Source organism: Dermacentor albipictus, chromosome 6 (genome assembly GCF_038994185.2).
Source record: "Dermacentor albipictus isolate Rhodes 1998 colony chromosome 6, USDA_Dalb.pri_finalv2, whole genome shotgun sequence".
NCBI classification, from domain to species: domain Eukaryota; kingdom Metazoa; phylum Arthropoda; class Arachnida; order Ixodida; family Ixodidae; genus Dermacentor; species Dermacentor albipictus.
Window position 1 is genome coordinate 89191367 of NC_091826.1, and position 25054 is coordinate 89216420.

Below are 25054 nucleotides of genomic sequence, written 5' to 3' on the forward strand. Positions count from 1 at the left end.
ATTGAGGCATTTTATTTCATTTGCGGTGCAGTCTGCCAGATACAGTCTATTCCTTCTTTTGTCGCACGTTTTCTTATATCTAGTGTTTTCGACGTATTGTTTGTAAATATCCTCGTCTCAAGAAAGGCTTCGTTTTCAACAAAGCGTACTACACAGTCACAGTTGACGTGTTTGTGGCAAGTAAACATAGCGGTAATTACTGGTTACTACCAGCAACTAAAAAAATTACACGTAAATGAGTATCTGCTAGTACCAGCCACTCAAAAATTTTGCAACAAACATACACAGCCAGTACCTTGAGCTCACCGAAAAATTGCATCTATATGTGTGGCTCTTAGTACGAGCAACTCAGAAATTTGTAAAAAAGAAAATTAAATTGGCTGTTAGTAGCAGTAACTCACGAAAATGAAAACAAAGTGACTGGTTGTGAGTACAAGCAGCTCGAAAAGATAAGAAACGAAATTCGTCGGTGCTAGCACGAGCAGCCGTAATTGATTAGGGAAAAACTTGCTGCAAGGAGCAAGCGCTTAACGTACTGGTTTATGTTTTCCAAGATGACGGTCTTATGAGAATTCTCGCTTATAGGCGTGAAAGCAAACGGACGCCAAAACTGTAAGCATGTACAGAGAAAACCATTGCTCAAGGTTCTTGAAGACAACTCACGTGACGGCACTCGTCACTGACCCCTCGGATCGCAATATTTCGCTGTAAACGCTGCCGTATCTTGGAATACGCATTGTTTATTTTTTTCCCTCCCCTCTTACCTTTCCTTTACCATTTTCTGCTCTCTCGCGCTCGAATATGCACGGTAAATAACCACGTGCAACCTGTTTGTCCCCCCCCCCCTGCCTTTTTTTTCTGGTTCTCCCCTTTCTACTTCAACCGCGCTTACGGCACGTGCGTCCGTGTCGAGGTCACTGCCCACTTCGCCTTTCGAGTGCCTCCTTTTGGGAAAGTGGGTTCAAGGAACGCGGTGGAAAGAGGGAAGGCCAACAGAAAACTGCGTTTCCCTTATACCGAATCATTGTGTTCTCGGTTCCTGCACGGGCTGGACTGCTCTTCCTGTTTCTCTGATTCCAGTGTCATTCGGGTAAGCAAACGGTGCTACGTATCAAGCAGGATGAGTGATGCCGACTTTGTTCTTTCCGCAGCGTTGAGCAAGCTCCGAGACATACGCAAATCTAAGAGGCACGAGGGAATATGGCGTCGATTGCTTCTCGAGAGACTAGTTGGGAAGCTGACCGCCATGCTGGAAACCGCCTGCAAGGAAGCTGACGGGGAAGCTTTGCGAGTGCAAGTAGATGTTCGTCAACGGGGACAAAAGCGGAAGCGTGTTGGGGAGGAGGTCGAGGAAAGGGATGGGAAGCGTCGCCAGAGTTCGGCTGAGCTTCGGTGGAGGGAGGAACGTGCTCGGGAGTTTATCGCCGCACTTCCGCCCTGCAAGATTGACATGGACGCACTGGACGAGGAGCTTGGACCGGAACCTGATATCGAGTTCCTGGATGACTGAGCCAGTTCATCGAGTCTAGCGCAACGTCTTTTATATCCTCACCCCCTTGTAATGCCATATGAGCAGTTTGCGTTCTTGTGTTCAGTCCGGGCTATTTCTTTTCATTATTGCCATCATTGCCCAGTTACACCGATATAGGACACTTAACAAGCGCCGTTTTCTCGTATTTTGTTCTTTGTGGAAAGAACTCCTGCAGCTGCATGTGTTGCGCACAACTCTGCAGTGTATACACGATATTGAAATTTCAGCAGATTTCAATATTTTTGCGTGCGCATCAGTGTACCCAGAGCAAGTTTCCATTAATTTGTTACATTTAAGTGTTCCATTGAGGCATTTTATTTCATTTGCGGTGCAGTCTGCCAGATACAGTCTATTCCTTCTTTTGTCGCACGTTTTCTTATATCTAGTGTTTTCGACGTATTGTTTGTAAATATCCTCGTCTCAAGAAAGGCTTCGTTTTCAACAAAGCGTACTACACAGTCACAGTTGACGTGTTTGTGGCAAGTAAACATAGCGGTAATTACTGGTTACTACCAGCAACTAAAAAAATTACACGTAAATGAGTATCTGCTAGTACCAGCCACTCAAAAATTTTGCAACAAACATACACAGCCAGTACCTTGAGCTCACCGAAAAATTGCATCTATATGTGTGGCTCTTAGTACGAGCAACTCAGAAATTTGTAAAAAAGAAAATTAAATTGGCTGTTAGTAGCAGTAACTCACGAAAATGAAAACAAAGTGACTGGTTGTGAGTACAAGCAGCTCGAAAAGATAAGAAACGAAATTCGTCGGTGCTAGCACGAGCAGCCGTAATTGATTAGGGAAAAACTTGCTGCAAGGAGCAAGCGCTTAACGTACTGGTTTATGTTTTCCAAGATGACGGTCTTATGAGAATTCTCGCTTATAGGCGTGAAAGCAAACGGACGCCAAAAGTGTAAGCATGTACAGACAAAACCATTGCTCAAGGTTCTTGAAGACAACTCACGTGACGGCACTCGTCACTGACCCCTCGGATCGCAATATTTCGCTGTAAACGCTGCCGTATCTTGGAATACGCATTGTTTATTTTTTTCCCTCCCCTCTTACCTTTCCTTTACCATTTTCTGCTCTCTCGCGCTCGAATATGCACGGTAAATAACCACGTGCAACCTGTTTGTCCCCCCCCCTGCCTTTTTTTTCTGGTTCTCCCCTTTCTACTTCAACCGCGCTTACGGCACGTGCGTCCGTGTCGAGGTCACTGCCCACTTCGCCTTTCGAGTGCCTCCTTTTGGGAAAGTGGGTTCAAGGAACGCGGTTGAAAGAGGGAAGGCCAACAGAAAACTGCGTTTCCCTTAGACCGAATCATTGTGTTCTCGGTTCCTGCACGGGCTGGACTGCTCTTCCTGTTTCTCTGATTCCAGTGTCATTCGGGTAAGCAAACGGTGCTACGTATCAAGCAGGATGAGTTATGCCGACTTTGTTCTTTCCGCAGCGTTGAGCAAGCTCCGAGACATACGCAAATCTAAGAGGCACGAGGGAATATGGCGTCGATTGCTTCTCGAGAGACTAGTTGGGAAGCTGACCGCCATGCTGGAAACCGCCTGCAAGGAAGCTGACGGGGAAGCTTTGCGAGTGCAAGTAGATGTTCGTCAACGGGGACAAAAGCGGAAGCGTGTTGGGGAGGAGGTCGAGGAAAGGGATGGGAAGCGTCGCCAGAGTTCGGCTGAGCTTCGGTGGAGGGAGGAACGTGCTCGGGAGTTTATCGCCGCACTTCCGCCCTGCAAGATTGACATGGACGCACTGGACGAGGAGCTTGGACCGGAACCTGATATCGAGTTCCTGGATGACTGAGCAAGTTCATCGAGTCTAGCGCAACGTCTTTTATATCCTCACCCCCTTGTAATGCCATATGAGCAGTTTGCGTTCTTGTGTTCAGTCCGGGCTATTTCTTTTCATTATTGCCATCATTGCCCAGTTACACCGATATAGGACACTTAACAAGCGCCGTTTTCTCGTATTTTGTTCTTTGTGGAAAGAACTCCTGCAGCTGCATGTGTTGCGCACAACTCTGCAGTGTATACATGATATTGAAATTTCAGCAGATTTCAATATTTTTGCGTGCGCATCAGTGTACCCAGAGCAAGTTTCCATTAATTTGTTACATTTAAGTGTTCCATTGAGGCATTTCATTTCATTTGCGGTGCAGTCTGCCAGATACAGTCTATTCCTTCTTTTGTCGCACGTTTTCTTATATCTAGTGTTTTCGACGTATTGTTTGTAAATATCCTCGTCTCAAGAAAGGCTTCGTTTTCAACAAAGCGTACTACACAGCCACAGTTGACGTGTTTGTGGCAAGTAAACTTAACGGTAATTACTGGTTACTACCAGCAACTAAAAAAATTACAAGTAAATGAGTATCTGCTAGTAGCAGCCACTCAAAAATTTTGCAACAAAGATACACAGCCAGTACCTTGAGCTCACCAAAAAATTGCATCTATATGTGTGGCTCTTAGTACGAGCAACTCAGAAATTTGTAAAAAAGAAAATTAAATTGGCTGTTAGTAGCAGTACCTCACGAAAATGAAAACAAAGTGACTGGTTGTGAGTACAAGCAGCTCGAAAAGATAAGAAACGAAATTCGTCGGTGCTAGCACGAGCAGCCATAATTGATTAGGGAAAAACTTGCTGCAAGGACCAAGCGCTTAACGTACTGGTTTATGTTTTCCAAGATGACGGTCTTATGAGAATTCTCGCTTATAGGCGTGAAAGCAAACGGACGCCAAAAGTGTAAGCATGTACAGACAAAACCATTGCTCAAGGTTCTTGAAGACAACTCACGTGACGGCACTCGTCACCGACCCCTCGGATCGCAATATTTCGCTGTAAATGCTGCCGTACCTTGGAATACGCATTGTTTATTTTTTTCCCTCCCCTCTTACCTTTCCTTTACCATTTTCTGCTCTCTCGCGCTCGAATATGCACGGTAAATAACCACGTGCAACCTGTTTGTCCCCCCCCCCCCTGCCTTTTTTTTCTGGTTCTCCCCTTTCTACTTCAACCGCGCTTACGGCACGTGCGTCCGTGTCGAGGTCACTGCCCACTTCGCCTTTCGAGTGCCTCCTTTTGGGAAAGTGGGTTCAAGGAACGCGGTGGAAAGAGGGAAGGCCAACAGAAAACTGCGTTTCCCTTAGACCGAATCATTGTGTTCTCGGTTCCTGCACGGGCTGGACTGCTCTTCCTGTTTCTCTGATTCCAGTGTCATTCGGGTAAGCAAACGGTGCTACGTATCAAGCAGGATGAGTGATGCCGACTTTGTTCTTTCCGCAGCGTTGAGCAAGCTCCGAGACATACGCAAATCTAAGAGGCACGAGGGAATATGGCGTCGATTGCTTCTCGAGAGACTAGTTGGGAAGCTGACCGCCATGCTGGAAACCGCCTGCAAGGAAGCTGACGGGGAAGCTTTGCGAGTGCAAGTAGATGTTCGTCAACGGGGACAAAAGCGGAAGCGTGTTGGGGAGGAGGTCGAGGAAAGGGATGGGAAGCGTCGCCAGAGTTCGGCTGAGCTTCGGTGGAGGGAGGAACGTGCTCGGGAGTTTATCGCCGCACTTCCGCCCTGCAAGATTGACATGGACGCACTGGACGAGGAGCTTGGACCGGAACCTGATATCGAGTTCCTGGATGACTGAGCCAGTTCATCGAGTCTAGCGCAACGTCTTTTATATCCTCACCCCCTTGTAATGCCATATGAGCAGTTTGCGTTCTTGTGTTCAGTCCGGGCTATTTCTTTTCATTATTGCCATCATTGCCCAGTTACACCGATATAGGACACTTAACAAGCGCCGTTTTCTCGTATTTTGTTCTTTGTGGAAAGAACTCCTGCAGCTGCATGTGTTGCGCACAACTCTGCAGTGTATACACGATATTGAAATTTCAGCAGATTTCAATATTTTTGCGTGCGCATCAGTGTACCCAGAGCAAGTTTCCATTAATTTGTTACATTTAAGTGTTCCATTGAGGCATTTTATTTCATTTGCGGTGCAGTCTGCCAGATACAGTCTATTCCTTCTTTTGTCGCACGTTTTCTTATATCTAGCGTTTTCGACGTATTGTTTGTAAATATCCTCGTCTCAAGAAAGGCTTCGTTTTCAACAAAGCGTACTACACAGCCACAGTTGACGTGTTTGGGGCAAGTAAACTTAGCGGTAATTACTGGTTACTACCAGGAACTAAAAAAATTACAAGTAAATGAGTATCTGCTAGTACCAGCCACTCAAAAATTTTGCAACAAAGATACACAGCCAGTACCTTGAGCTCACCAAAAAATTGCATCTATATGTGTGGCTCTTAGTACGAGCAACTCAGAAATTTGTAAAAAAGAAAAGTAAATTGGCTGTTAGTAGCAGTACCTCACGAAAATGAAAACAAAGTGACTGGTTGTGAGTACAAGCAGCTCGAAAAGATAAGAAACGAAATTCGTCGGTGCTAGCACGAGCAGCCATAATTGATTAGGGAAAAACTTGCTGCAAGGACCAAGGGCTTAACGTACTGGTTTATGTTTTCCAAGATGACGGTCTTATGAGAATTCTCGCTTATAGGCGTGAAAGCAAACGGACGCCAAAAGTGTAAGCATGTACAGACAAAACCATTGCTCAAGGTTCTTGAAGACAACTCACGTGACGGCACTCATCACTGACCCCTCGGATCGCAATATTTCGCTGTAAACGCTGCCGTATCTTGGAATACGCATTGTTTATTTTTTTCCCTCCCCTCTTACCTTTCCTTTACCATTTTCTGCTCTCTCGCGCTCGAATATGCACGGTAAATAACCACGTGCAACCTGTTTGTCCCCCCCCCCTGCCTTTTTTTTCTGGTTCTCCCCTTTCTACTTCAACCGCGCTTACGGCACGTGCGTCCGTGTCGAGGTCACTGCCCACTTCGCCTTTCGAGTGCCTCCTTTTGGGAAAGTGGGTTCAAGGAACGCGGTGGAAAGAGGGAAGGCCAACAGAAAACTGCGTTTCCCTTAGACCGAATCATTGTGTTCTCGGTTCCTGCACGGGCTGGACTGCTCTTCCTGTTTCTCTGATTCCAGTGTCATTCGGGTAAGCAAACGGTGCTACGTATCAAGCAGGATGAGTGATGCCGACTTTGTTCTTTCCGCAGCGTTGAGCAAGCTCCGAGACATACGCAAATCTAAGAGGCACGAGGGAATATGGCGTCGATTGCTTCTCGAGAGACTAGTTGGGAAGCTGACCGCCATGCTGGAAACCGCCTGCAAGGAAGCTGACGGGGAAGCTTTGCAAGTGCAAGTAGATGTTCGTCAACGGGGACAAAAGCGGAAGCGTGTTGGGGAGGAGGTCGAGGAAAGGGATGGGAAGCGTCGCCAGAGTTCGGCTGAGCTTCGGTGGAGGGAGGAACGTGCTCGGGAGTTTATCGCCGCACTTCCGCCCTGCAAGATTGACATGGACGCACTGGACGAGGAGCTTGGACCGGAACCTGATATCGAGTTCCTGGATGACTGAGCCAGTTCATCGAGTCTAGCGCAACGTCTTTTATATCCTCACCCCCTTGTAATGCCATATGAGCAGTTTGCGTTCTTGTGTTCAGTCCGGGCTATTTCTTTTCATTATTGCCATCATTGCCCAGTTACACCGATATAGGACACTTAACAAGCGCCGTTTTCTCGTATTTTGTTCTTTGTGGAAAGAACTCCTGCAGCTGCATGTGTTGCGCACAACTCTGAGGTGTATACACGATATTGAAATTTCAGCAGATTTCAATATTTTTGCGTGCGCATCAGTGTACCCAGAGCAAGTTTCCATTAATTTGTTACATTTAAGTGTTCCATTGAGGCATTTTATTTCATTTGCGGTGCAGTCTGCCAGATACAGTCTATTCCTACTTTTGTCGCACGTTTTCATATATCTAGTGTTTTCGACGTATTGTTTGTAAATATCCTCGTCTCAAGAAAGGCTTCGTTTTCAACAAAGCGTACTACACAGCCACAGTTGACGTGTTTGTGGCAAGTAAACTTAGCGGTAATTACTGGTTACTACCAGCAACTAAAAAAATTACAAGTAAATGAGTATCTGCTAGTACCAGCCACTCAAAAATTTTGCAACAAAGATACACAGCCAGTACCTTGAGCTCACCAAAAAATTGCATCTATATGTGTGGCTCTTAGTACGAGCAACTCAGAAATTTGTAAAAAAGAAAATTAAATTGGCTGTTAGTAGCAGTACATCACAAAAATGAAAACAAAGTGACTGGTTGTGAGTACAAGCAGCTCGAAAAGATAAGAAACCAAATTCGTCGGTGCTAGCACGAGCAGCCGTAATTGATTAGGGAAAAACTTGCTGCAAGGACCAAGCGCTTAACGTACTGGTTTATGTTTTCCAAGATGACGGTCTTATGAGAATTCTCGCTTATAGGCGTGAAAGCAAACGGACGCCAAAAGTGTAAGCATGTACAGACAAAACCATTGCTCAAGGTTATTGAAGACAACTCACGTAACGGCACTCGTCACTGACCCCTCGGATTGCAATATTTCGCTGTAAACGCTGCCGTATCTTGGAATACGCATTGTTTATTTTTTTCCCTCCCCTCTTACCTTTCCTTTACCATTTTCTGCTCTCTCGCGCTCGAATATGCACGGTAAATAACCACGTGCAACCTGTTTGTCCCCCCCCCCCCTGCCTTTTTTTTCTGGTTCTCCCCTTTCTACTTCAACCGCGCTTACGGCACGTGCGTCCGTGTCGAGGTCACTGCCCACTTCGCCTTTCGAGTGCCTCCTTTTGGGAAAGTGGGTTCAAGGAACGCGGTGGAAAGAGGGAAGGCCAACAGAAAACTGCGTTTCCCTTAGACCGAATCATTGTGTTCTCGGTTCCTGCACGGGCTGGACTGCTCTTCCTGTTTCTCTGATTCCAGTGTCATTCGGGTAAGCAAACGGTGCTACGTATCAAGCAGGATGAGTGATGCCGACTTTGTTCTTTCCGCAGCGTTGAGCAAGCTCCGAGACATACGCAAATCTAAGAGGCACGAGGGAATATGGCGTCGATTGCTTCTCGAGAGACTAGTTGGGAAGCTGACCGCCATGCTGGAAACCGCCTGCAAGGAAGCTGACGGGGAAGCTTTGCGAGTGCAAGTAGATGTTCGTCAACGGGGACAAAAGCGGAAGCGTGTTGGGGAGGAGGTCGAGGAAAGGGATGGGAAGCGTCGCCAGAGTTCGGCTGAGCTTCGGTGGAGGGAGGAACGTGCTCGGGAGTTTATCGCCGCACTTCCGCCCTGCAAGATTGACATGGACGCACTGGACGAGGAGCTTGGACCGGAACCTGATATCGAGTTCCTGGATGACTGAGCCAGTTCATCGAGTCTAGCGCAACGTCTTTTATATCCTCACCCCCTTGTAATGCCATATGAGCAGTTTGCGTTCTTGTGTTCAGTCCGGGCTATTTCTTTTCATTATTGCCATCATTGCCCAGTTACACCGATATAGGACACTTAACAAGCGCCGTTTTCTCGTATTTTGTTCTTTGTGGAAAGAACTCCTGCAGCTGCATGTGTTGCGCACAACTCTGCAGTGTATACACGATATTGAAATTTCAGCAGATTTCAATATTTTTGCGTGCGCATCAGTGTACCCAGAGCAAGTTTCCATTAATTTGTTACATTTAAGTGTTCCATTGAGGCATTTTATTTCATTTGCGGTGCAGTCTGCCAGATACAGTCTATTCCTTCTTTTGTCGCACGTTTTCTTATATCTAGCGTTTTCGACGTATTGTTTGTAAATATCCTCGTCTCAAGAAAGGCTTCGTTTTCAACAAAGCGTACTACACAGCCACAGTTGACGTGTTTGGGGCAAGTAAACTTAGCGGTAATTACTGGTTACTACCAGGAACTAAAAAAATTACAAGTAAATGAGTATCTGCTAGTACCAGCCACTCAAAAATTTTGCAACAAAGATACACAGCCAGTACCTTGAGCTCACCAAAAAATTGCATCTATATGTGTGGCTCTTAGTACGAGCAACTCAGAAATTTGTAAAAAAGAAAAGTAAATTGGCTGTTAGTAGCAGTACCTCACGAAAATGAAAACAAAGTGACTGGTTGTGAGTACAAGCAGCTCGAAAAGATAAGAAACGAAATTCGTCGGTGCTAGCACGAGCAGCCATAATTGATTAGGGAAAAACTTGCTGCAAGGACCAAGGGCTTAACGTACTGGTTTATGTTTTCCAAGATGACGGTCTTATGAGAATTCTCGCTTATAGGCGTGAAAGCAAACGGACGCCAAAAGTGTAAGCATGTACAGACAAAACCATTGCTCAAGGTTCTTGAAGACAACTCACGTGACGGCACTCGTCACTGACCCCTCGGATCGCAATATTTCGCTGTAAACGCTGCCGTATCTTGGAATACGCATTGTTTATTTTTTTCCCTCCCCTCTTACCTTTCCTTTACCATTTTCTGCTCTCTCGCGCTCGAATATGCACGGTAAATAACCACGTGCAACCTGTTTGTCCCCCCCCCCTGCCTTTTTTTTCTGGTTCTCCCCTTTCTACTTCAACCGCGCTTACGGCACGTGCGTCCGTGTCGAGGTCACTGCCCACTTCGCCTTTCGAGTGCCTCCTTTTGGGAAAGTGGGTTCAAGGAACGCGGTGGAAAGAGGGAAGGCCAACAGAAAACTGCGTTTCCCTTAGACCGAATCATTGTGTTCTCGGTTCCTGCACGGGCTGGACTGCTCTTCCTGTTTCTCTGATTCCAGTGTCATTCGGGTAAGCAAACGGTGCTACGTATCAAGCAGGATGAGTGATGCCGACTTTGTTCTTTCCGCAGCGTTGAGCAAGCTCCGAGACATACGCAAATCTAAGAGGCACGAGGGAATATGGCGTCGATTGCTTCTCGAGAGACTAGTTGGGAAGCTGACCGCCATGCTGGAAACCGCCTGCAAGGAAGCTGACGGGGAAGCTTTGCAAGTGCAAGTAGATGTTCGTCAACGGGGACAAAAGCGGAAGCGTGTTGGGGAGGAGGTCGAGGAAAGGGATGGGAAGCGTCGCCAGAGTTCGGCTGAGCTTCGGTGGAGGGAGGAACGTGCTCGGGAGTTTATCGCCGCACTTCCGCCCTGCAAGATTGACATGGACGCACTGGACGAGGAGCTTGGACCGGAACCTGATATCGAGTTCCTGGATGACTGAGCCAGTTCATCGAGTCTAGCGCAACGTCTTTTATATCCTCACCCCCTTGTAATGCCATATGAGCATCTTGCGTTCTTGTGTTCAGTCCGGGCTATTTCTTTTTATTATTGCCATCATTGCCCAGTTACACCGATATAGGACACTTAACAAGCGCCGTTTTCTCGTATTTTGTTCTTTGTGGAAAGAACTCCTGCAGCTGCATGTGTTGCGCACAACTCTGCAGTGTATACACGATATTGAAATTTCAGCAGATTTCAATATTTTTGCGTGCGCATCAGTGTACCCAGAGCAAGTTTCCATTAATTTGTTACATTTAAGTGTTCCATTGAGGCATTTTATTTCATTTGCGGTGCAGTCTGCCAGATACAGTCTATTCCTACTTTTGTCGCACGTTTTCTTATATCTAGTGTTTTCGACGTATTGTTTGTAAATATCCTCGTCTCAAGAAAGGCTTCGTTTTCAACAAAGCGTACTACACAGCCACAGTTGACGTGTTTGTGGCAAGTAAACTTAGCGGTAATTACTGGTTACTACCAGCAACTAAAAAAATTACAAGTAAATGAGTATCTGCTAGTACCAGCCACTCAAAAATTTTGCAACAAAGATACACAGCCAGTACCTTGAGCTCACCAAAAAATTGCATCTATATGTGTGGCTCTTAGTACGAGCAACTCAAAAATTTGTAAAAAAGAAAATTAAATTGGCTGTTAGTAGCAGTACCTCACGAAAATGAAAACAAAGTGACTGGTTGTGAGTACAAGCAGCTCGAAAAGATAAGAAACGAAATTCGTCGGTGCTAGCACGAGCAGCCATAATTGATTAGGGAAAAACTTGCTGCAAGGACCAAGCGCTTAACGTACTGGTTTATGTTTTCCAAGATGACGGTCTTATGAGAATTCTCGCTTATAGGCGTGAAAGCAAACGGACGCCAAAAGTGTAAGCATGTACAGACAAAACGATTGCTCAAGGTTCTTGAAGACAACTCACGTGACGGCACTCGTCACTGACCCCTCGGATCGCAATATTTCGCTGTAAACGCTGCCGTATCTTGGAATACGCATTGTTTATTTTTTTCCCTCCCCTCTTACCTTTCCTTTACCACTTTCTGCTCTCTCGCGCTCGAATATGCACGGTAAATAACCACGTGCAAGCTGTTTGTCCCCCCCCCCTGCCTTTTTTTTCTGGTTCTCCCCTTTCTACTTCAACCGCGCTTACGGCACGTGCGTCCGTGTCGAGGTCACTGCCCACTTCGCCTTTCGAGTGCCTCCTTTTGGGAAAGTGGGTTGAAGGAACGCGGTGGAAAGAGGGAAGGCCAACAGAAAACTGCGTTTCCCTTAGACCGAATCATTGTGTTCTCGGTTCCTGCACGGGCTGGACTGCTCTTCCTGTTTCTCTGATTCCAGTGTCATTCGGGTAAGCAAACGGTGCTACGTATCAAGCAGGATGAGTGATGCCGACTTTGTTCTTTCCGCAGCGTTGAGCAAGCTCCGAGACATACGCAAATCTAAGAGGCACGAGGGAAAATGGCGTCGATTGCTTCTCGAGAGACTAGTTGGGAAGCTGACCGCCATGCTGGAAACCGCCTGCAAGGAAGCTGACGGGGAAGCTTTGCGAGTGCAAGTAGATGTTCGTCAACGGGGACAAAAGCGGAAGCGTGTTGGGGAGGAGGTCGAGGAAAGGGATGGGAAGCGTCGCCAGAGTTCGGCTGAGCTTCGGTGGAGGGAGGAACGTGCTCGGGAGTTTATCGCCGCACTTCCGCCCTGCAAGATTGACATGGACGCACTGGACGAGGAGCTTGGACCGGAACCTGATATCGAGTTCCTGGATGACTGAGCCAGTTCATCGAGTCTAGCGCAACGTCTTTTATATCCTCACCCCCTTGTAATGCCATATGAGCAGTTTGCGTTCTTGTGTTCAGTTCGGGCTATTTCTTTTCATTATTGCCATCATTGCCCAGTTACACCGATATAGGACACTTAACAAGCGCCGTTTTCTCGTATTTTGTTCTTTGTGGAAAGAACTCCTGCAGCTGCATGTGTTGCGCACAACTCTGCAGTGTATACACGATATTGAAATTTCAGCAGATTTCAATATTTCTGCGTGCGCATCAGTGTACCCAGAGCAAGTTTCCATTAATTTGTTACATTTAAGTGTTCCATTGAGGCATTTTATTTCATTTGCGGTGCAGTCTGCCAGATACAGTCTATTCCTTCTTTTGTCGCACGTTTTCTTATATCTAGTGTTTTCGACGTATTGTTTGTAAATATCCTCGTCTCAAGAAAGGCTTCGTTTTCAACAAAGCGTACTACACAGCCACAGTTGACGTGTTTGTGGCAAGTAAACTTAGCGGTAATTACTGGTTACTACCAGCAACTAAAAAAATTACAAGTAAATGAGTATCTGCTAGTACCAGCCACTCAAAATTTTTTCAACAAAGATACACAGCCAGTACCTTGAGCTCACCAAAAAATTGCATCTATATGTGTGGCTCTTAGTACGAGCAACTCAGAAATTTGTAAAAAAGAAAATTAAATTGGCTGTTAGTAGCAGTACCTCACGAAAATGAAAACAAAGTGACTGGTTGTGAGTACAAGCAGCTCGAAAAGATAAGAAACGAAATTCGTCGGTGCTAGCACGAGCAGCCGTAATTGATTAGGGAAAAACTTGCTGCAAGGACCAAGCGCTTAACGTACTGGTTTATGTTTTCCAAGATGACGGTCTTATGAGAATTCTCGCTTATATGCGTGAAAGCAAACGGACGCCAAAAGTGTAAGCATGTACAGACAAAACCATTGCTCAAGGTTCTTGAAGACAACTCACGTGACGTCACTCGTCACTGACCCCTCGGATCGCAATATTTCGCTGTAAACGCTGCCGTATCTTGGAATACGCATTGTTTATTTTTTTCCTCCCCTCTTACCTTTCCTTTACCATTTTCTGCTCTCTCGCGCTCGAATATGCACGGTAAATAACCACGTGCAACCTGTTTGTCCCCCCCCCCCCTGCCTTTTTTTTTCTGGTTCTCCCCTTTCTACTTCAACCGCGCTTACGGCACGTGCGTCCGTGTCGAGGTCACTGCCCACTTCGCCTTTCGAGTGCCTCCTTTTGGGAAAGTGGGTTCAAGGAACGCGGTGGAAAGAGGGAAGGCCAACAGAAAACTGCGTTTCCCTTAGACCGAATCATTGTGTTCTCGGTTCCTGCACGGGCTGGACTGCTCTTCCTGTTTCTCTGATTCCAGTGTCATTCGGGTAAGCAAACGGTGCTACGTATCAAGCAGGATGAGTGATGCCGACTTTGTTCTTTCCGCAGCGTTGAGCAAGCTCCGAGACATACGGAAATCTAAGAGGCACGAGGGAATATGGCGTCGATTGCTTCTCGAGAGACTAGTTGGGAAGCTGACCGCCATGCTGGAAACCGCCTGCAAGGAAGCTGACGGGGAAGCTTTGCGAGTGCAAGTAGATGTTCGTCAACGGGGACAAAAGCGGAAGCGTGTTGGGGAGGAGGTCGAGGAAAGGGATGGGAAGCGTCGCCAGAGTTCGGCTGAGCTTCGGTGGAGGGAGGAACGTGCTCGGGAGTTTATCGCCGCACTTCCGCCCTGCAAGATTGACATGGACGCACTGGACGAGGAGCTTGGACCGGAACCTGATATCGAGTTCCTGGATGACTGAGCCAGTTCATCGAGTCTAGCGCAACGTCTTTTATATCCTCACCCCCTTGTAATGCCATATGAGCAGTTTGCGTTCTTGTGTTCAGTCCGGGCTATTTCTTTTCATTATTGCCATCATTGCCCAGTTACACCGATATAGGACACTTAACAAGCGCCGTTTTCTCGTATTTTGTTCTTTGTGGAAAGAACTCCTGCAGCTGCATGTGTTGCGCACAACTCTGCAGTGTATACACGATATTGAAATTTCAGCAGATTTCAATATTTTTGCGTGCGCATCAGTGTACCCAGAGCAAGTTTCCATTAATTTGTTACATTTAAGTGTTCCATTGAGGCATTTTATTTCATTTGCGGTGCAGTCTGCCAGATACAGTCTATTCCTTCTTTTGTCACACGTTTTCTTATATCTAGTGTTTTCGACGTATTGTTTGTAAATATCCTCGTCTCAAGAAAGGCTTCGTTTTCAACAAACCGTACTACACAGCCACAGTTGACGTGTTTGTGGCAAGTAAACTTAGCGGTAATTACTGGTTACTACCAGCAACTAAAAAAAATTACAAGTAAATGAGTATCTGCTAGTACCAGCCACTCATAATTTTGCAACAAAGATACACAGCCAGTACCTTGAGCTCACCAAAAAATTGCATCTATATGTGTGGCTCTTAGTACGAGCAACTCAGAAATTTGTAAAAAAGAAAATTAAATTGGCTGTTAGTAGCAGTACCTCACGAAAATGAAAACAAAGTGACTGGTTGTGAGTACAAGCAGCTCGAAAAGATAAGAAACGAAATTCGTCGGTGCTAGCACGAGCAGCCGTAATTGATTAGGGAAAAACTTGCTGCAAGGACCAAGCGCTTAACGTACTGGTTTATGTTTTCCAAGATGACGGTCTTATGAGAATTCTCGCTTATAGGCGTGAAAGCAAACGGACGCCAAAAGTGTAAGCATGTACAGACAAAACCATTGCTCAAGGTTCTTGAAGACAACTCACGTGACGGCACTCGTCACTGACCCCTCGGATCGCAATATTTCGCTGTAAACGCTGCCGCATCTTGGAATACGCATTGTTTATTTTTTCCCTCCCCTCTTACCTTTCCTTTACCATTTTCTGCTCTCTCGCGCTCGAATATGCACGGTAAATAACCGCGTGCAACCTGTTTGTCCCCCCCCTGCATTTTTTTTCTGGTTCTCCCCTTTCTACTTCAACCGCGCTTACGGCACGTGCGTCCGTGTCGAGGTCACTGCCCACTTCGCCTTTCGAGTGCCTCCTTTTGGGAAAGTGGGTTCAAGGAACGCGGTGGAAAGAGGGAAGGCCAACAGAAAACTGCGTTTCCCTTAGACCGAATCATTGTGTTCTCGGTTCCTGCACGGGCTGGACTGCTCTTCCTGTTTCTCTGATTCCAGTGTCATTCGGGTAAGCAAACGGTGCTACGTATCAAGCAGGATGAGTGATGCCGACTTTGTTCTTTCCGCAGCGTTGAGCAAGCTCCGAGACATACGCAAATCAAAGAGGCACGAGGGAATAAGGCGTCGATTGCTTCTCGAGAGACTAGTTGGGAAGCTGACCGCCATGCTGGAAACCGCCTGCAAGGAAGCTGACGGGGAAGCTTTGCGAGTGCAAGTAGATGTTCGTCAACGGGGACAAAAGCGGAAGCGTGTTGGGGAGGAGGTCGAGGAAAGGGATGGGAAGCGTCGCCAGAGTTCGGCTGAGCTTCGGTGGAGGGAGGAACGTGCTCGGGAGTTTATCGCCGCACTTCCGCCCTGCAAGATTGACATGGACGCACTGGACGAGGAGCTTGGACCGGAACCTGATATCGAGTTCCTGGATGACTGAGCCAGTTCATCGAGTCTAGCGCAACGTCTTTTATATCCTCACCCCCTTGTAATGCCATATGAGCAGTTTGCGTTCTTGTGTTCAGTCCGGGCTATTTCTTTTCATTATTGCCATCATTGCCCAGTTACACCGATATAGGACACTTAACAAGCGCCGTTTTCTCGTATTTTGTTCTTTGTGGAAAGAACTCCTGCAGCTGCATGTGTTGCGCACAACTCTGCAGTGTATACACGATATTGAAATTTCAGCAGATTTCAATATTTTTGCGTGCGCATCAGTGTACCCAGAGCAAGTTTCTATTAATTTGTTACATTTAAGTGTTCCATTGAGGCATTTTATTTCATTTGCGGTGCAGTCTGCCAGATACAGTCTATTCCTTCTTTTGTCGCACGTTTTCTTATATCTAGTGTTTTCGACGTATTGTTTGTAAATATCCTCGTCTCAAGAAAGGCTTCGTTTTCAACAAAGCGTACTACACAGCCACAGTTGACGTGTTTGTGGCAAGTAAACTTAGCGGTAATTACTGGTTACTACCAGCAACTAAAAAAATTACAAGTAAATGAGTATCTGCTAGTACCAGCCACTCAAAAATTTTGCAACAAAGATACACAGCCAGTACCTTGAGCTCACCAAAAAATTGCATCTATATGTGTGGCTCTTAGTACGAGCAACTCAGAAATTTGTAAAAAAGAAAATTAAATTGGCTGTTAGTAGCAGTACCTCACGAAAATGAAAACAAAGTGACTGGTTGTGAGTACAAGCAGCTCGAAAAGATAAGAAACGAAATTCGTCGGTGCTAGCACGAGCAGCCATAATTGATTAGGGAAAAACTTGCTGCAAGGACCAAGCGCTTAACGTACTGGTTTATGTTTTCCAAGATGACGGTCTTATGAGAATTCTCGCTTATAGGCGTGAAAGCAAACGGACGCCAAAAGTGTAAGCATGTACAGACAAAACCATTGCTCAAGGTTCTTGAAGACAACTCACGTGACGGCACTCGTCACTGACCCCTCGGATCGCAATATTTCGCTGTAAACGCTGCCGCATCTTGGAATACGCATTGTTTATTTTTTTCCCTCCCCTCTTACCTTTCCTTTACCATTTTCTGCTCTCTCGCGCTCGAATATGCACGGTAAATAACCACGTGCAACCTGTTTGTCCCCCCCCCTGCCTTTTTTTTCTGGTTCTCCCCTTTCTACTTCAACCGCGCTTACGGCACGTGCGTCCGTGTCGAGGTCACTGCCCACTTCGCCTTTCGAGTGCCTCCTTTTGGGAAAGTGGGTTCAAGGAACGCGGTGGAAAGAGGGAAGGCCAACAGAAAACTGCGTTTCCCTTAGACCGAATCATTCTGTTCTCGGTTCCTGCACGGGCTGGACTGCTCTTCCTGTTTCTGTGATTCCAGTGTCATTCGGGTAAGCAAACGGTGCTACGTATCAAGCAGGATGAGTGATGCCGACTTTGTTCTTTCCGCAGCGTTGAGCAAGCTCCGAGACATACGCAAATCTAAGAGGCACGAGGGAATATGGCGTCGATTGCTTCTCGAGAGACTAGTTGGGAAGCTGACCGCCATGCTGGAAACCGCCTGCAAGGAAGCTGACGGGGAAGCTTTGCGAGTGCAAGTAGATGTTCGTCAACGGGGACAAAAGCGGAAGCGTGTTGGGGAGGAGGTCGAGGAAAGGGATGGGAAGCGTCGCCAGAGTTCGGCTGAGCTTCGGTGGAGGGAGGAACGTGCTCGGGAGTTTATCGCCGCACTTCCGCCCTGCAAGATTGACATGGACGCACTGGACGAGGAGCTTGGACCGGAACCTGATATCGAGTTCCTGGATGACTGAGCCAGTTCATCGAGTCTAGCGCAACGTCTTTTATATCCTCACCCCCTTGTAATGCCATATGAGCAGTTTGCGTTCTTGTGTTCAGTCCGGGCTATTTCTTTTCATTATTGCCATCATTGCACAGTTACACCGATATAGGACACTTAACAAGCGCCGTTTTCTCGTATTTTGTTCTTTGTGGAAAGAACTCCTGCAGCTGCATGTGTTGCGCACAACTCTGCAGTGTATACACGAAATTGAAATTTCAGCAGATTTCAATATTTTTGCGTGCGCATCAGTGTACCGAGAGCAAGTTTCCATTAATTTGTTACATTTAAGTGTTCCATTGAGGCATTTTATTTCATTTGCGGTGCAGTCTGCCAGATACAGTCTATTCCTTCTTTTGTCGCACGTTTTCTTATATCTAGTGTTTTCGACGTATTGTTTGTAAATATCCTCGTCTCAAGAAAGGCTTCGTTTTCAACAAAGCGTACTACACAGCCACAGGTGACGTGTTTGTGGCAAGTAAACTTAGCGGTAATTACTGGTTACTACCAGCAACTAAAAAAATTACAAGTAAATGAGTATCTGCTAGTACCAGCCACTCAAAAATTTTGCAACAAAGATACACAGCCAGTACCTTGAGCTCACCAAAAAATTGCATCTATATGTGTGGCTCTTAGTACGAGCAACTCAGAAATTTGTAAAAAAGAAAATTAAATTGGCTGTTAGTAGCAGTACCTCACGAAAATGAAAAAAAGTGACTGGTTGTGAGTACGAGCAGCTCGAAAAGATAAGAAACGAAATTCGTCGGTGCTAGCACGAGCAGCCGTAATTGATTAGGGAAAAACTTGCTGCAAGGACCAAGCGCTTAACGTACTGGTTTATGTTTTCCAAGATGACGGTCTTATGAGAATTCTCGCTTATAGGCGTGAAAGCAAACGGACGCCAAAAGTGTAAGCATGTACAGACAAAACCATTGCTCAAGGTTCTTGAAGACAACTCACGTGACGGCACTCGTCACTGACCCCTCGGATCGCAATATTTCGCTGTAAACGCTGCCGTATCTTGAAATACGCATTGTTTATTTTTTTCCCTCCCCTCTTACCTTTCCTTTACCATTTTCTGCTCTCTCGCTCTCGAATATGCACGGTAAATAACCACGTGCTACCTGTTTGTCCCCCCCCCTGCCTTTTTTTTCTGGTTCTCCCCTTTCTACTTCAACCGCGCTTACGGCACGTGCGTCCGTGTCGAGGTCACTGCCCACTTCGCCTTTCGAGTGCCTCCTTTTGGGAAAGTGGGTTCAAGGAACGCGGTGGAAAGAGGGAAGGCCAACAGAAAACTGCGTTTCCCTTAGACCGAATCATTGTGTTCTCGGTTCCTGCACGGGCTGGACTGCTCTTCCTGTTTCTCTGATTCCAGTGTCATTCGGGTAAGCAAACGGTGCTACGTATCAAGCAGGATGAGTGATGCCGACTTTGTTCTTTCCGCAGCGTTGAGCAAGCTCCGAGATATACGCAAATCTAAGAGGCACGAGGGAATATGGCGTCGATTGCTTCTCGAGAGACTAGTTGGGAAGCTGACCGCCATGCTGGAAACCGCCTGCAAGGAAGCTCACGGGGAAGCTTTGCGAGTGCAAGTAGATGTTCGTCAACGGGGACAAAAGCGGAAGCGTGTTGGGGAGGAGGTCGAGGAAAGGGATGGGAAGCGTCGCCAGAGTTCGGCTGAGCTTCGGTGGAGGGAGGAACGTGCTCGGGAGTTTATCGCCGCACTTCCGCCCTGCAAGATTGACATGGACGCACTGGACGAGGAGCTTGGACCGGAACCTGATATCGAGTTCCTGGATGACTGAGCCAGTTCATCGAGTCTAGCGCAACGTCTTTTATATCCTCACCCCCTTGTAATGCCATATGAGCAGTTTGCGTTCTTGTGTTCAGTCCGGGCTATTTCTTTTCATTATTGCCATCATTGCCCAGTTACACCGATATAGGACACTTAACAAGCGCCGTTTTCTCGTATTTTGTTCTTTGTGGAAAGAACTCCTGCAGATGCATGTGTTGCGCACAACTCTGCAGTGCATACACGATATTGAAATTTCAGCAGATTTCAATATTTTTGCGTGCGCATCAGTGTACCCAGAGCAAGTTTCCATTAATTTGTTACATTTAAGTGTTCCATTGAGGCATTTTATTTCATTTGCGGTGCAGTCTGCCAGATACAGTCTATTCCTTCTTTTGTCGCACGTTTTCTTATATCTAGTGTTTTCGACGTATTGTTTGTAAATATCCTCGTCTCAAGAAAGGCTTCGTTTTCAACAAAGCGTACTACACAGCCACAGTTGACGTGTTTGTGGCAAGTAAACTTAGCGGTAATTACTGGTTACTACCAGCAACTAAAAAAATACAAGTAAATGAGTATCTGCTAGTACCAGCCACTCAAAAATTTTGCAACAAAGATACACAGCCAGTACCTTGAGCTCACCAAAAAATTGCATCTATATGTGTGGCTCTTAGTACGAGCAACTCAGAAATTTGTAAAAAAGAAAATAAATTGGCTGTTAGTAGCAGTACCTCACGAAAATGAAAACAAAGTGACTGGTTGTGAGTACAAGCAGCTCGAAAAGTTAAGAAACGAAATTCGTCGGTGCTAGCACGAGCAGCCATAATTGATTAGGGAAAAACTTGCTGCAAGGACCAAGCGCTTAACGTACTGGTTTATGTTTTCCAAGATGACGGTCTTATGAGAATTCTCGCTTATAGGCGTGAAAGCAAACGGACGCCAAAAGTGTAAGCATGTACAGACAAAACCATTGCTCAAGGTTCTTGAAGACAACTCACGTGACGGCACTCGTCACTGACCCCTCGGATCGCAATATTTCGCTGTAAACGCTGCCGTATCTTGGAATACGCATTGTTTATTTTTTTCCCTCCCCTCTTACCTTTCCTTTACCATTTTCTGCTCTCTCGCGCTCGAATATGCACGGTAAATAACCACGTGCAACCTGTTTGTCCCCCCCCCCCCTGCCTTTTTTTTCTCGTTCTCCCCTTTCTACTTCAACCGCGCTTACGGCACGTGCGTCCGTGTCGAGGTCACTGCCCACTTCGCCTTTCGAGTGCCTCCTTTTGGGAAAGTGGGTTCAAGGAACGCGGTGGAAAGAGCGAAGGCCAACAGAAAACTGCGTTTCCCTTAGACCGAATCATTGTGTTCTCGGTTCCTGCACGGGCTGGACTGCTCTTCCTGTTTCTCTGATTCCAGTGTCATTCGGGTAAGCAAACGGTGCTACGTATCAAGCAGGATGAGTGATGCCGACTTTGTTCTTTCCGCAGCGTTGAGCAAGCTCCGAGACATACGCAAATCTAAGAGGCACGAGGGAATATGGCGTCGATTGCTTCTCGAGAGACTAGTTGGGAAGCTGACCGCCATGCTGGAAACCGCCTGCAAGGAAGCTGACGGGGAAGCTTTGCGAGTGCAAGTAGATGTTCGTCAACGGGGACAAAAGCGGAAGCGTGTTGGGGAGGAGGTCGAGGAAAGGGATGGGAAGCGTCGCCAGAGTTCGGCTGAGCTTCGGTGGAGGGAGGAACGTGCTCGGGAGTTTATCGCCGCACTTCCGCCCTGCAAGATTGACATGGACGCACTGGACGAGGAGCTTGGACCGGAACCTGATATCGAGTTCCTGGATGACTGAGCCAGTTCATCGAGTCTAGCGCAACGTCTTTTATATCCTCACCCCCTTGTAATGCCATATGAGCAGTTTGCGTTCTTGTGTTCAGTCCGGGCTATTTCTTTTCATTATTGCCATCATTGCACAGTTACACCGATATAGGACACTTAACAAGCGCCGTTTTCTCGTATTTTGTTCTTTGTGGAAAGAACTCCTGCAGCTGCATGTGTTGCGCACAACTCTGCAGTGTATACACGAAATTGAAATTTCAGCAGATTTCAATATTTTTGCGTGCGCATCAGTGTACCGAGAGCAAGTTTCCATTAATTTGTTACATTTAAGTGTTCCATTGAGGCATTTTATTTCATTTGCGGTGCAGTCTGCCAGATACAGTCTATTCCTTCTTTTGTCGCACGTTTTCTTATATCTAGTGTTTTCGACGTATTGTTTGTAAATATCCTCGTCTCAAGAAAGGCTTCGTTTTCAACAAAGCGTACTACACAGCCACAGGTGACGTGTTTGTGGCAAGTAAACTTAGCGGTAATTACTGGTTACTACCAGCAACTAAAAAAATTACAAGTAAATGAGTATCTGCTAGTACCAGCCACTCAAAAATTTTGCAACAAAGATACACAGCCAGTACCTTGAGCTCACCAAAAAATTGCATCTATATGTGTGGCTCTTAGTACGAGCAACTCAGAAATTTGTAAAAAAGAAAATTAAATTGGCTGTTAGTAGCAGTACCTCACGAAAATGAAAAAAAGTGACTGGTTGTGAGTACGAGCAGCTCGAAAAGATAAGAAACGAAATTCGTCGGTGCTAGCACGAGCAGCCGTAATTGATTAGGGAAAAACTTGCTGCAAGGACCAAGCGCTTAACGTACTGGTTTATGTTTTCCAAGATGACGGTCTTATGAGAATTCTCGCTTATAGGCGTGAAAGCAAACGGACGCCAAAAGTGTAAGCATGTACAGACAAAACCATTGCTCAAGGTTCTTGAAGACAACTCACGTGACGGCACTCGTCACTGACCCCTCGGATCGCAATATTTCGCTGTAAACGCTGCCGTATCTTGAAATACGCATTGTTTATTTTTTTCCCTCCCCTCTTACCTTTCCTTTACCATTTTCTGCTCTCTCGCGCTCGAATATGCACGGTAAATAACCACGTGCTACCTGTTTGTCCCCCCCGCCCTGCCTTTTTTTTCTGGTTCTCCCCTTTCTACTTCAACCGCGCTTACGGCACGTGCGTCCGTGTCGAGGTCACTGCCCACTTCGCCTTTCGAGTGCCTCCTTTTGGGAAAGTGGGTTCAAGGAACGCGGTGGAAAGAGGGAAGGCCAACAGAAAACTGCGTTTCCGTTAGACCGAATCATTGTGTTCTCGGTTCCTGCACGGGCTGGACTTCTCTTCCTGTTTCTCTGATTCCAGTGTCATTCGGGTAAGCAAACGGTGCTACGTATCAAGCAGGATGAGTGATGCCGACTTTGTTCTTTCCGCAGCGTTGAGCAAGCTCCGAGACATACGCAAATCTAAGAGGCACGAGGGAATATGGCGTCGATTGCTTCTCGAGAGACTAGTTGGGAAGCTGACCGCCATGCTGGAAACCGCCTGCAAGGAAGCTGACGGGGAAGCTTTGCGAGTGCAAGTAGATGTTCGTCAACGGGGACAAAAGCGGAAGCGTGTTGGGGAGGAGGTCGAGGAAAGGGATGGGATGCGTCGCCAGAGTTCGGCTGAGCTTCGGTGGAGGGAGGAACGTGCTCGGGAGTTTATCGCCGCACTTTCGCCCTGCAAGATTGACATGGACGCACTGGACGAGGAGCTTGGACCGGAACCTGATATCGAGTTCCTGGATGACTGAGCCAGTTCATCGAGTCTAGCGCAACGTCTTTTATATCCTCACCCCCTTGTAATGCCATATGAGCAGTTTGCGTTCTTGTGTTCAGTCCGGGCTATTTCTTTTCATTATTGCCATCATTGCCCAGTTACACCGATATAGGACACTTAACAAGCGCCGTTTTCCCGTATTTTGTTCTTTGTGGAAAGAACTCCTGCAGCTGCATGTGTTGCGCACAACTCTGCAGTGTATACACGATATGGAAATTTTAGCAGATTTCAATATTTTTGCGTGCGCATCAGTGTACCCAGAGCAAGTTTCCATTAATTTGTTACATTTAAGTGTTCCATTGAGGCATTTTATTTCATTTGCGGTGCAGTCTGCCAGATACAGTCTATTCCTTCTTTTGTCGCACGTTTTCTTATATCTAGTGTTTTCGACGAATTGTTTGTAAATATCCTCGTCTCAAGAAAGGCTTCGTTTTCAACAAAGCGTACTACACAGCCACAGTTGACGTGTTTGTGGCAAGTAAACTTAGCGGTAATTACTGGTTACTACCAGCAACTAAAAAAATTACAAGTAAATGAGTATCTGCTAGTACCAGCCACTCAGAAATTTTGCAACAAAGATACACAGCCAGTACCTTGAGCTCACCAAAAAATTGCGTCTATATGTGTGGCTCTTAGTACGAGCAACTCAGAAATTTGTAAAAAAGAAAATTAAATTGGCTGTTAGTAGCAGTACCTCACGAAAATGAAAACAAAGTGACTGGTTGTGAGTACAAGAGCTCGAAAAGATAAGAAACGAAATTCGTCGATGCTAGCACGAGCAGCCGTAATTGATTAGGGAAAAACTTGCTGCAAGGACCAAGCGCTTAACGTACTGGTTTATGTTTTCCAAGATGACGGTCTTATGAGAATTCTCGCTTATAGGCGTGAAAGCAAACGGACGCCAAAACTGTAAGCATGTACAGACAAAACCATTGCTCAAGGTTCTTGAAGACAACTCACGTGACGGCACTCGTCACTGACCCCTCGGATCGCAATATTTCGCTGTAAACGCTGCCGTATCTTGGAATACGCATTGTTTATTTTTTTCCCTCCCCTCTTACCTTTCCTTTACCATTTTCTGCTCTCTCGCGCTCGAATATGCACGGTAAATAACCACGTGCAACCTGTTTGTCCCCCCCCCCCTGCCTTTTTTTTCTGGTTCTCCCCTTTCTCCTTCAACCGCGCTTACGGCACGTGCGTCCGTGTCGAGGTCACTGCCCACTTCGCCTTTCGAGTGCCTCCTTTTGGGAAAGTGGGTTCAAGGAACGCGGTGGAAAGAGGGAAGGCCAACAGAAAACTGCGTTTCCCTTAGACCGAATCATTGTGTTCTCGGTTACTGCACGGGCTGGACTGCTCTTCCTGTTTCTCTGATTCCAGTGTCATTCGGGTAAGCAAACGGTGCTACGTATCAAGCAGGATGAGTGATGCCGACTTTGTTCTTTCCGCAGCGTTGAGCAAGCTCCGAGACATACGCAAATCTAAGAGGCACGAGGGAATAAGGCGTCGATTGCTTCTCGAGAGAC